The sequence below is a fragment of the Telopea speciosissima genome, chromosome 4, assembly GCF_018873765.1.
Source record: "Telopea speciosissima isolate NSW1024214 ecotype Mountain lineage chromosome 4, Tspe_v1, whole genome shotgun sequence".
Lineage (NCBI taxonomy): Eukaryota > Viridiplantae > Streptophyta > Magnoliopsida > Proteales > Proteaceae > Telopea > Telopea speciosissima.
This window is the reverse complement of record NC_057919.1, coordinates 40,705,597-40,714,061: the sequence shown is the minus strand read 5'-3', so window position 1 is coordinate 40,714,061 and position 8,465 is coordinate 40,705,597. Positions and strand designations below refer to the sequence as shown.

The 8,465-nt window shown below is 49.2% G+C and overlaps 2 long non-coding RNA genes across 2 annotated transcripts in view; one reads left to right on the top strand and one right to left on the bottom strand.

Moving 5' to 3' along the window:
• The window catches only part of LOC122658464, an 18,989-nt gene extending 10,957 nt beyond the window's left edge, over positions 1-8,032 (bottom strand). The window contains exon 1 of the long non-coding RNA XR_006332444.1: positions 7,896-8,032. This is a non-coding gene — a long non-coding RNA (uncharacterized LOC122658464). The remainder of the gene's footprint in view (positions 1-7,895) is intronic.
• LOC122658465 overlaps positions 1-8,183 on the top strand; it is a 13,468-nt gene extending 5,285 nt beyond the window's left edge. The window contains exon 2 of the long non-coding RNA XR_006332445.1: positions 7,934-8,183. This is a non-coding gene — a long non-coding RNA (uncharacterized LOC122658465). The remainder of the gene's footprint in view (positions 1-7,933) is intronic.
• Positions 8,184-8,465: the final 282 nt, after the last annotated feature.

Below are 8,465 nucleotides of genomic sequence, written 5' to 3'. Positions count from 1 at the left end.
CTCACCCCAGCCCGATAATCAACCAAGGTACCTCAAAACCCCACTAGATAGCAATACATCGTTATGCATGGTGTTTTGAAAAACATGCAACATCGTCTATGGTGCGATTTGACAAAGCCCCGTCAAAAGTCGACCCACGTGAGGCACCGCTTACAGCACGAGCTAGGGGCACAAATAGGTCCAAGCCCCCACCTAGGCCATTACCTCACCTTGGGCCGACAATCAACCAAGGCACCATAAAACCACACTGGATAGCAATACTTTGTTATGCATGGTATTTTGAAAAACAAGCAACACCATCTGTGGTGCGATTTGACAAAACCCCGTCAAAAGTTGGCCCACATGATGCACCACTTGCAGCACGAGCCAGGGGCATAAATAGGTCCAATCCTCCACCTAGGCCATTACCTCACCCTGGGCCGAGAATTAACCAAGGTACCGGACAACCCCACTGGATAGCAACACATCGTTATGCATGGTGTTTTGAAAAACATGCAACATCATCTGTGGTACGATTTAACAAAGCCCCATGAAAAGTCGGCCCATGTGAGGCACCGCTTGCGGCAAGAGCCAGGGACATAAATAGGTCTAAGGCCCCACCTAGGCCATTACCTCACCTTGGGCCGACAATCAACCAAGGCACCGCAAAACCCCACTAGATAGCAACACTTCGTTATGCATGGTGTTTTGAAAAACATGCAACATCATCTATGATGCGATTTGACAAAGCCCCATCAAAAGTTGGCCCACGTGAGGCACTGCTTGCGGCATAAGCCAGGGACACAAATAGGTTCAAGCCCCCACCTAGGCCATTACCTCACCCTGGGCCCACAATCAACCAAGGTAGCGACAAATCATTCGGGAGACCAACATTGGGAGAGGGGGGGAGGAAGGGACCACCATATTCGAGCGCAAAAGGCTGCCCCGCTTGTCTGCACCACACCGTACAAGGCTGCCCAACTTGGCTGCACCACCGTGCACAAGTCTAGCTAGCCTGGCTGAACCATATCGCACAAGTCTGCCTTGCATGGCTGCACCACAGTGCACAATTCTGCCTAGCATGGCTGCACCACAACGAACAACTCTGCCTAGAGTGGCTGCACCACAGCGCACAACGATGCCCAAAATAGCTGCACCACATCGCATAGGGCTGTACAATGTGGCTGCACCATAGCGCACAAGTCTACCTAGTGTGGCTGCACCACAGTGCACAAGTCTGCCTAGCATGGCTGCACCACAACATACAAGTCTGCCTAGCATGGCTGCACCACAGCACACAGGTCTACCTAGTGTGGCTGCCCCACAGTGCACAATGATGCCCAACATAGCTGCACCCAACGCATAGGGCTGCAGAACGTGGCTGCACCATAGCTCACTAGTCTACCTAGCATGGCTGCACCACAGCGCACAAGTCTGCCTAGCGTGGCTGCACCACGGTGCACAACAATGCCCAACATAGTTGCACCACGGTGCACAACGATGCCCAACATAGCTGCCCCATAGCGCATAGGGCTGCACAACGTGGCTCTACCACAACGCACAAGGATGCCCAACATAGCTGTACCACAGCGCATAGGGCTGCAGAAAGTGGTTGCACCACAACGCACAAGTCTGCCAAAGCGTGGCTGCACCACAGCGCACAACGATGCCCAACATAGCTACACCACAGCGCATAAGGCTGCACAACGTGGCTGCACCACAGCGCACAAGGCTGCCATGGGTGGCTACACTACCGCGCAAAAGGTGCACAACATGGGACCAACATGCATTCGGATGGTTTTCTCTTGTGCCATGACTTTATTGTGCACGCATGCTGTACTCATGCGTTCACCATGTGCAGCGCTTGGCTGCCCATCCATGCCAGCCAACCAAGGTAGCCACCCCCCCTCGAGGTAGCTATTACGCTTTTTGCACTTTTCCAGAAGGAGACATGACCCCCCCTCGAAAAGTCATACTGGGCTATTTCTTAAGCTACAAACATCACATGGTTATGAAAATTGGTAGGAAATTAGAGAAAATTCAAAGGAACATTACAAAAAAAATTCATTAATTTATCATTTATATTTATTTTTTTATTAATTTTTTAGTATTAAAAAATCAAAAAATTCAAAAAATCGTGAAAAATCCATTATGTTGAATTTTTTCACAAAACCAATTTCAGATGGCTTAGCTAAGTGCATAGAATTTCTTGGCAAGAGATTGAATCACTTCAACTTTGTTTACTATTTTTTATAATTTTTTTTTAAAAGATCATAAAAAATTCATCGATAAGTCATATTGGTCTGTTTCTTAAGCTACAAACATCACATGGTTATGAAAATTGGTAGGAAATTAGAGAAAATTCAAAGGAACATATTAAAAATAAATCATTAATTTATCGTTCATATTAATTTTTTTGTATGAAAAAATTCAAAAAATCGTAAAAAATCCATTTTAGTTGAATTTTTCACAAAACCAACTTCAGATGGATTAGATAAATGCATAGAATGTCTTGGCAAGAGATTGGATCACTTCAACTTCGTTTACTATTTTTGATAATTATTTATTGAAAAGATCATAAAAAATTTCATCGATACTAATAATGCACCTTTTAAGTGCCTAAAATTTACAAAAATACATAGTGTGTCCATCAAATAAATGATTACAAGCATTTTCCAAACCAAAGGGATGTTTTGTACGAAGGGAATATAGGATCCGTATTACGTTGTGCGGGCATTGCCACGATGTGCAATGGCCAGCACGCACATGTGTGCATCATGAGCCAGCCCAAAGGCTCAAGAAAGGCATGGGTGGGCAGTAACATAACCACTTTTGCATATGAAGCATTGCAAATTGTGTGGCTGCAGTGCCAACAATGCTGAGGCAGTGAAGCCATGCTTTGCAGCTTCATGCGTGGTAGTGCAACCATGCTGGGCAGCCATGTGTGTGGCGTTCCTGCCATGCTGGGCAGCCACATGCGAGGCAAGGCAGCCATGCTTGGCATGCCATGTGCGTGGCGTGCCTGCCATACTGGGCAACGATGTGCGAGCAAGTGCAAAATGTGCATGGCGGTGCCATGCTGGGCAGCCTTGCACGCGCACGGCTGGTCACCCATGCCTGCTAGCTAGTGCTAGCCAGCAGCCTTGTGCACGTCGGCTGGGCACCCATGCCTATGTGCTAGTGCAAGCCATGCTGGACAGCCTTGTGCGAGGCAGCCAGGCATGCTAGGCAGCCTTTTACGGGGCAGTGCCAGGCATGCTGGGCAGCCTTATGCGAGGCAGTGCCAACCATGCGGGGCAGCCTTGTGCACGGCGTGCCTGCCAAGCTGGGCAGCCTTGTGCGCAGCATGCCTACCATGCTGGGCAGCCTTGTGCTCAATGTGCCTGCCATACTGGGCAGCCTTGTGTGCGGCGTGCCTACTATGCTGGGCAGCCTTGTTCGTGGCAGTGCCTGCCATGCTGGCTAGCCTTGTGCGAGGCAGTGCCAGCCATGCTGGGCAGCCTTGAGCGACTTGTGCCAGCCATACTGGGCAGTCTTGCGAGAGGCAATGCAGCCTTGTTGGGTAGCCTTGTGCGAGATTGTCAGCCATGCTGGGCAACGATGTGCGAGGTAGTGCAGCCATGCTGGGCAGCCTTGTGTGAGGCGGTCAGCCATGCTCGGCAGCCTTGTGCGAGGCACTCAGCCATGTTGGGCAGCCTTGTGCAAGGCAATCAGCCATGCTGGGCAACAATGTGTGAGGCAGTCAGCCATGCTGGGCAGCCTTGTGCACGGCATGCCTGCCATGCTGGGCAACCTTGTGCGTGGCATGCCTGTCGTGCTGGACAGCCTTATGCGAGGCAGTCAGCCATGCTGGGTAGCCTTATGCGAGGTAATCAGCCATGTTGAGCAGCCTTGTGCGTGGCGTGCCTGCCATGGTGGGCAGCCTTGTGAGTGGCATGCCTACTGTGCTGGACAGCCTTGTGCGAGGCAGTGCCAGCCATGTTGGGCAACCTTGTGCGAGGCAGTGCCAGCCGTGCTGGGTAGCCTTGCGTGAGGCAGTGCTAGCCCTACTGGGCAGCCTTGCACGAGGCAGTGCAACCATGCTGGACAGCCTTGTGCGAGGCAGTTGGCCATACTAGGCAACAATGTGTGCGGTAGTGCACTGTTTGGATCGATTGGCCACGCTTTCATGGTTCGTATTCGTACTGGAAATCAGAATCAAACGAGCTTTTCCCCTTTTGTTCCACACGAGATTTCTGTTCTCGTTGAGCTCATCTTAGGACACCTGCATTATCTTTTAATAGATGTGCCACCCCAGCCAAACTCCCTTCCTGACAATGTCCTCCACCCTAGGTCTAAAAGGAGGGGCGTAGCCCTGCCTCCGAGTCACGAAGTAAGTAAAATAATGTTAAAAGTAGTGGTATTTCACTTTGTCCGAAGGCTCCCTGTCACGCCCCTATCCCGATGTAAGATATTTTGCCACATAGGGGTATGACTGGGACAATCACATATCATCCCAACACCTACCAGGATCGCATATACAGCGTCCTGAGCCACAGTCCACTCTGTCATCATGTCTTGACAACAGAAAAGAACGTACAAAAGGAATAAACTATTTCAGATATAGAGTTAGCGAAAGTGAAATTAAATTAAATCATGTGAAATTATAGAGCATCGATTCTCTAATGATAACACATATTACAATTCTAATCATAAGTAACCAATCATTACTCTCCCTATAAATAAACATACAGTTTATACATAAATGTAGGGATGAAGATAGAAAATTTAAATAATAAACAATTGCCACGAGGGCACCAATCTTGGGTGTACATCTACTTCCAAGTCACAGCCACTGGCTCCACTTGATTCGCATCCAACGGTGCTCATCCAAGTAGTACCTCTTGTATAATCAACTAAAAAGGGTTGCGCAACGGGATTAGCTACACTAGCTAGTGAGGGAGCAAAGGGGAATGCACATACACCATACAATCAATATCAATCAGGACGATGCATGCTAATGTTAGATTCATTTTCCACCTAACACACAATTCTATCGGTCAAATATATGCTACTATGATAACTTGGGAAACACTGAGGGTCACTTATCCTATTGCCCCAGTGAGACCTCAATTATCACGAAGGGACCTGCGCTGGTAGAAGCCATCATGACCACCCTGTGGCAAACCCTGATAGCCATCACTACCCCTGCCCTGGCCTCTCCCACCTCCACAGACCGTAGGTGCTCAGACTATCCAACACATAAATCCCTGTTGGCAGGGGTCGTAGCATAAGGGAACAAGCATCCTAGCCACAAATATACTATATGCAGGTCCTATCGTCCCGAGAGGTATTCTGGGTGCATCAACGTCCCATTCCATCTAGTATCCGGGTACCAGAACGGCATGGCACATACAGTTCAGGATGACATACAACAGTTTTCATAATTAAATAAACTGGGGTTCCGGAACCGGCACACCTAGTACCATAGCCCGATACAATGCTGAGCATTATACTATCACATTCTCAACAATTCACATTTGAATAAAATGCAATGCGCACCATGCTTATAAGTATATCATAGCATGCTTAGGATTAACAATTATATAATAATCAAAGCCAACAAAGTCACCCAAAACCCACTCACCTAACATGGGCGTCACCATGTATGGTTGACATGAATCTCACCAGGGCTTCCCGCTCTCCATCGAGTTGGGTAGCCTAGGAATACAAAAACAATCATTAAAGCATGTATAGGTGGGTCCCATGCTAGGCCCATAAGGTTAAAACCATGTTTCAACCAAGACAGCACGAGCGGACTCACGGGCGGTCTCAGTAGAGGTGAATCTACCCCTGACTCCGTTCAGGCCAAAAGGTAAAAGCAGGGCGAGCGGACCCACGAGTGAAACTTCTTACTTGAGTCCGATGGTTGATCCGTTCTATACCTGAGATAATCATAAAAGGGAGCGGATCCATGGAAGGATGTGCTTCTTGGGTCCGCCCCTGCATCCGTTCGATTTCCTGAGACAGACCCGAGAGCAATAGGTCTCGGGTGGAGGCAAACAGAGTGACTCTGTGCCTTTGTCCGCTCAGGTTATTATGTAGGGTTTACACTGGGTGAACTGATGGGCGGTACAACGATAGATGGATCCGGTCGTACGTCCACTGACAGTCTCTTCCGAGATTGCAGAGGGCTTCAGCTCCAGCTTGAAGCTGGGAGCTCCATAACACCTCAAGGACAAGGGGGGAGGTGTCTAGGCCCTCCTAGGGTCACTAGGTCATAAGCTCACCTCAAGGATCCAAGATCCTACAAGGTTTGGGTCTCACATTGGTCCAAAGGTTGGGATTTAAGGTTCAAACCAAGGATTCATTGGCCATAGCTGTAATTACAGCACTTAGAGGCCTAGGTTAACATCCATTAGAGCTCCCAACTAGGGCCGAGCTTCACGTTGAGTCCCAATGGAACCCTAGGTTAGCCCTAGCTCAAGAAACCATCAAAATTAAAGAGAAATGAGGGAGATCTAGGTTTGGGGAGCTTACCTTGGTGAGCTTCCTTCTTCCAGTCACTCTCTCCATCTCTTCTCCTCCTCTTTCTCTTCTCCCTTGGGTCCAGCCAGCTTGGGAGGAGGTATGGGGTAGCTGGGCCCCTTGCCATGGCTTCCATCCCCTTGCCTTCCCCTCCTATTCCCTTCTACTTCTCCTTCTTCTTCCTTCCTCTACCTCCTTCTCTTTTCTCTTGTCTCTTCTCCTCCACGGTTTATGGGGGAGGGGGAGAGATAAGTGAATGAGAGGGGGTTTCTTTGTTTTAAGGGGGGTAGAGGATCCTTAGGGTGTGTTTGGATTAGGTGTCCCCAATCACTTAGTGGCCTTAGGTCTTTAAATGGGCTTTAGTTAGGTCTTAAGGCTTGTTGGGCCTTAGCCATACCCATTAGGTCCATTAGGTCATGTTTGGGGTGCACCCAAAAGTCCATAGGACTTAATTGTCCTCTAGGGTCTGTTTGGTTTAGGCTAGGGTGTATAAAACCCATTATTTACCTAAGTTAAGCCTTATGGGCCCACTTTCATGGCCCACTTAACCAATCAATGTTGAGGGCAGGGGTCCATATGGTCCAAAGGTTCAATTAGGGTATCTGGGACACGGGGGTGTGGGTCCCACAGAAAAATAATCCAAAAAGGTTGATGACAGCATGGGCGGATCCTTGAGCGGATTCAGTAAGAGTGAGTTCATTCATAACTCCGGTGCTGCTGTCATGGCCCAAATTTCAAGGAAAGTTACGGGGCTTTGGCCCACACTTCCAGGTCTTCAAGGGGATTCTCATTATAGTATTTCCAATTCAAGGTCAACCATGTTGACCAAGGCCGTAAGGCATTACCCTTTGGGTAAGGTCTAAATTACCCCAGGGATAAGGGAATATATGGGGTGCGGGTGTAACACTCCCACTCATCCTACACCTCTGAAGTCATTTCATAAAGTCGGACTAGAGTCAAGCTCAACAGGGTCTTCTTTCCCCGTTGATTCTGCCAAGCCCGTTCCCTTGGCTGTGGTTTTGCTGGATAGTAGGCAGGGATATTGGGAATCTGGTTAATCCATTCATGCGCGTCACTAATTAGATGACGAGGCATTTGGCTACCTTAAGAGAGTCATAGTTACTCCCGCCGTTTACCCGCGCTTGGTTGAATTTCTTCACTTTGACATTCAGAGCACTGGGCAGAAATCACATTGCATGAGCATCCACAGGGACCATCGCAATGCTTTATTTTAATTATACAGTCGGATCCCCTTGTCCGTACCAGTTTTGAGTCAACTATTCGAAGCCTGGGGAAGACCCCGGAGGGGGCCATTCCCAATCCGTCCCCTGGCCGATATGCGGTGACCCACTCCCACCGAGGAAGTAGCTCGACCAGTCAGCCGACAGCTGACAGGTTTAGGAGTGGACCCCCGTGCCCAGCCCTCAGAGCCAATCCTTTTCCTGAGGTTACGGATCCATTTTTCCAACTTCCCTTGCCTACATTGTTCCATTGACCAGAGGCTGTTCACCTTGGAGACCTGATGCGGATATAAGTACGACCAGGCGTGGTCGGCACTCGGTCCTTCGGATTTTTAAGGGCCACCGGGGGCGCACCGAACACCACGTGATGTGCAGTGCTCTTCCAGCCGCTAGACCCTACCTCCGGCTAAGCCATTTCTAGGGTTGGCTGGCTGTTAAACAGAAAAGATAACTCTTTCCGAGGCCCCCGCCGATGTCTCCGGACTTCCTAACACTGCCGTCAGCCGCCACGTTCCGGTTCAGGAATTTTAACCCAATTACCTTTCGGAGCACATGTGCATACACGCTCTCTGATGGGCTTCCCTCATCCCTTAGGATCGACTAACCCATGTGCAAGTGTCGCTCACATGGAACCTTTCCCCTCTTTGGCCTTCAAAGTTCTCATATGAATATTTGCTACTACCACCAAGATCTGCACCAACGGCCGCTCCGCCCGGGCTCACGCCCCAGGTTTTACAG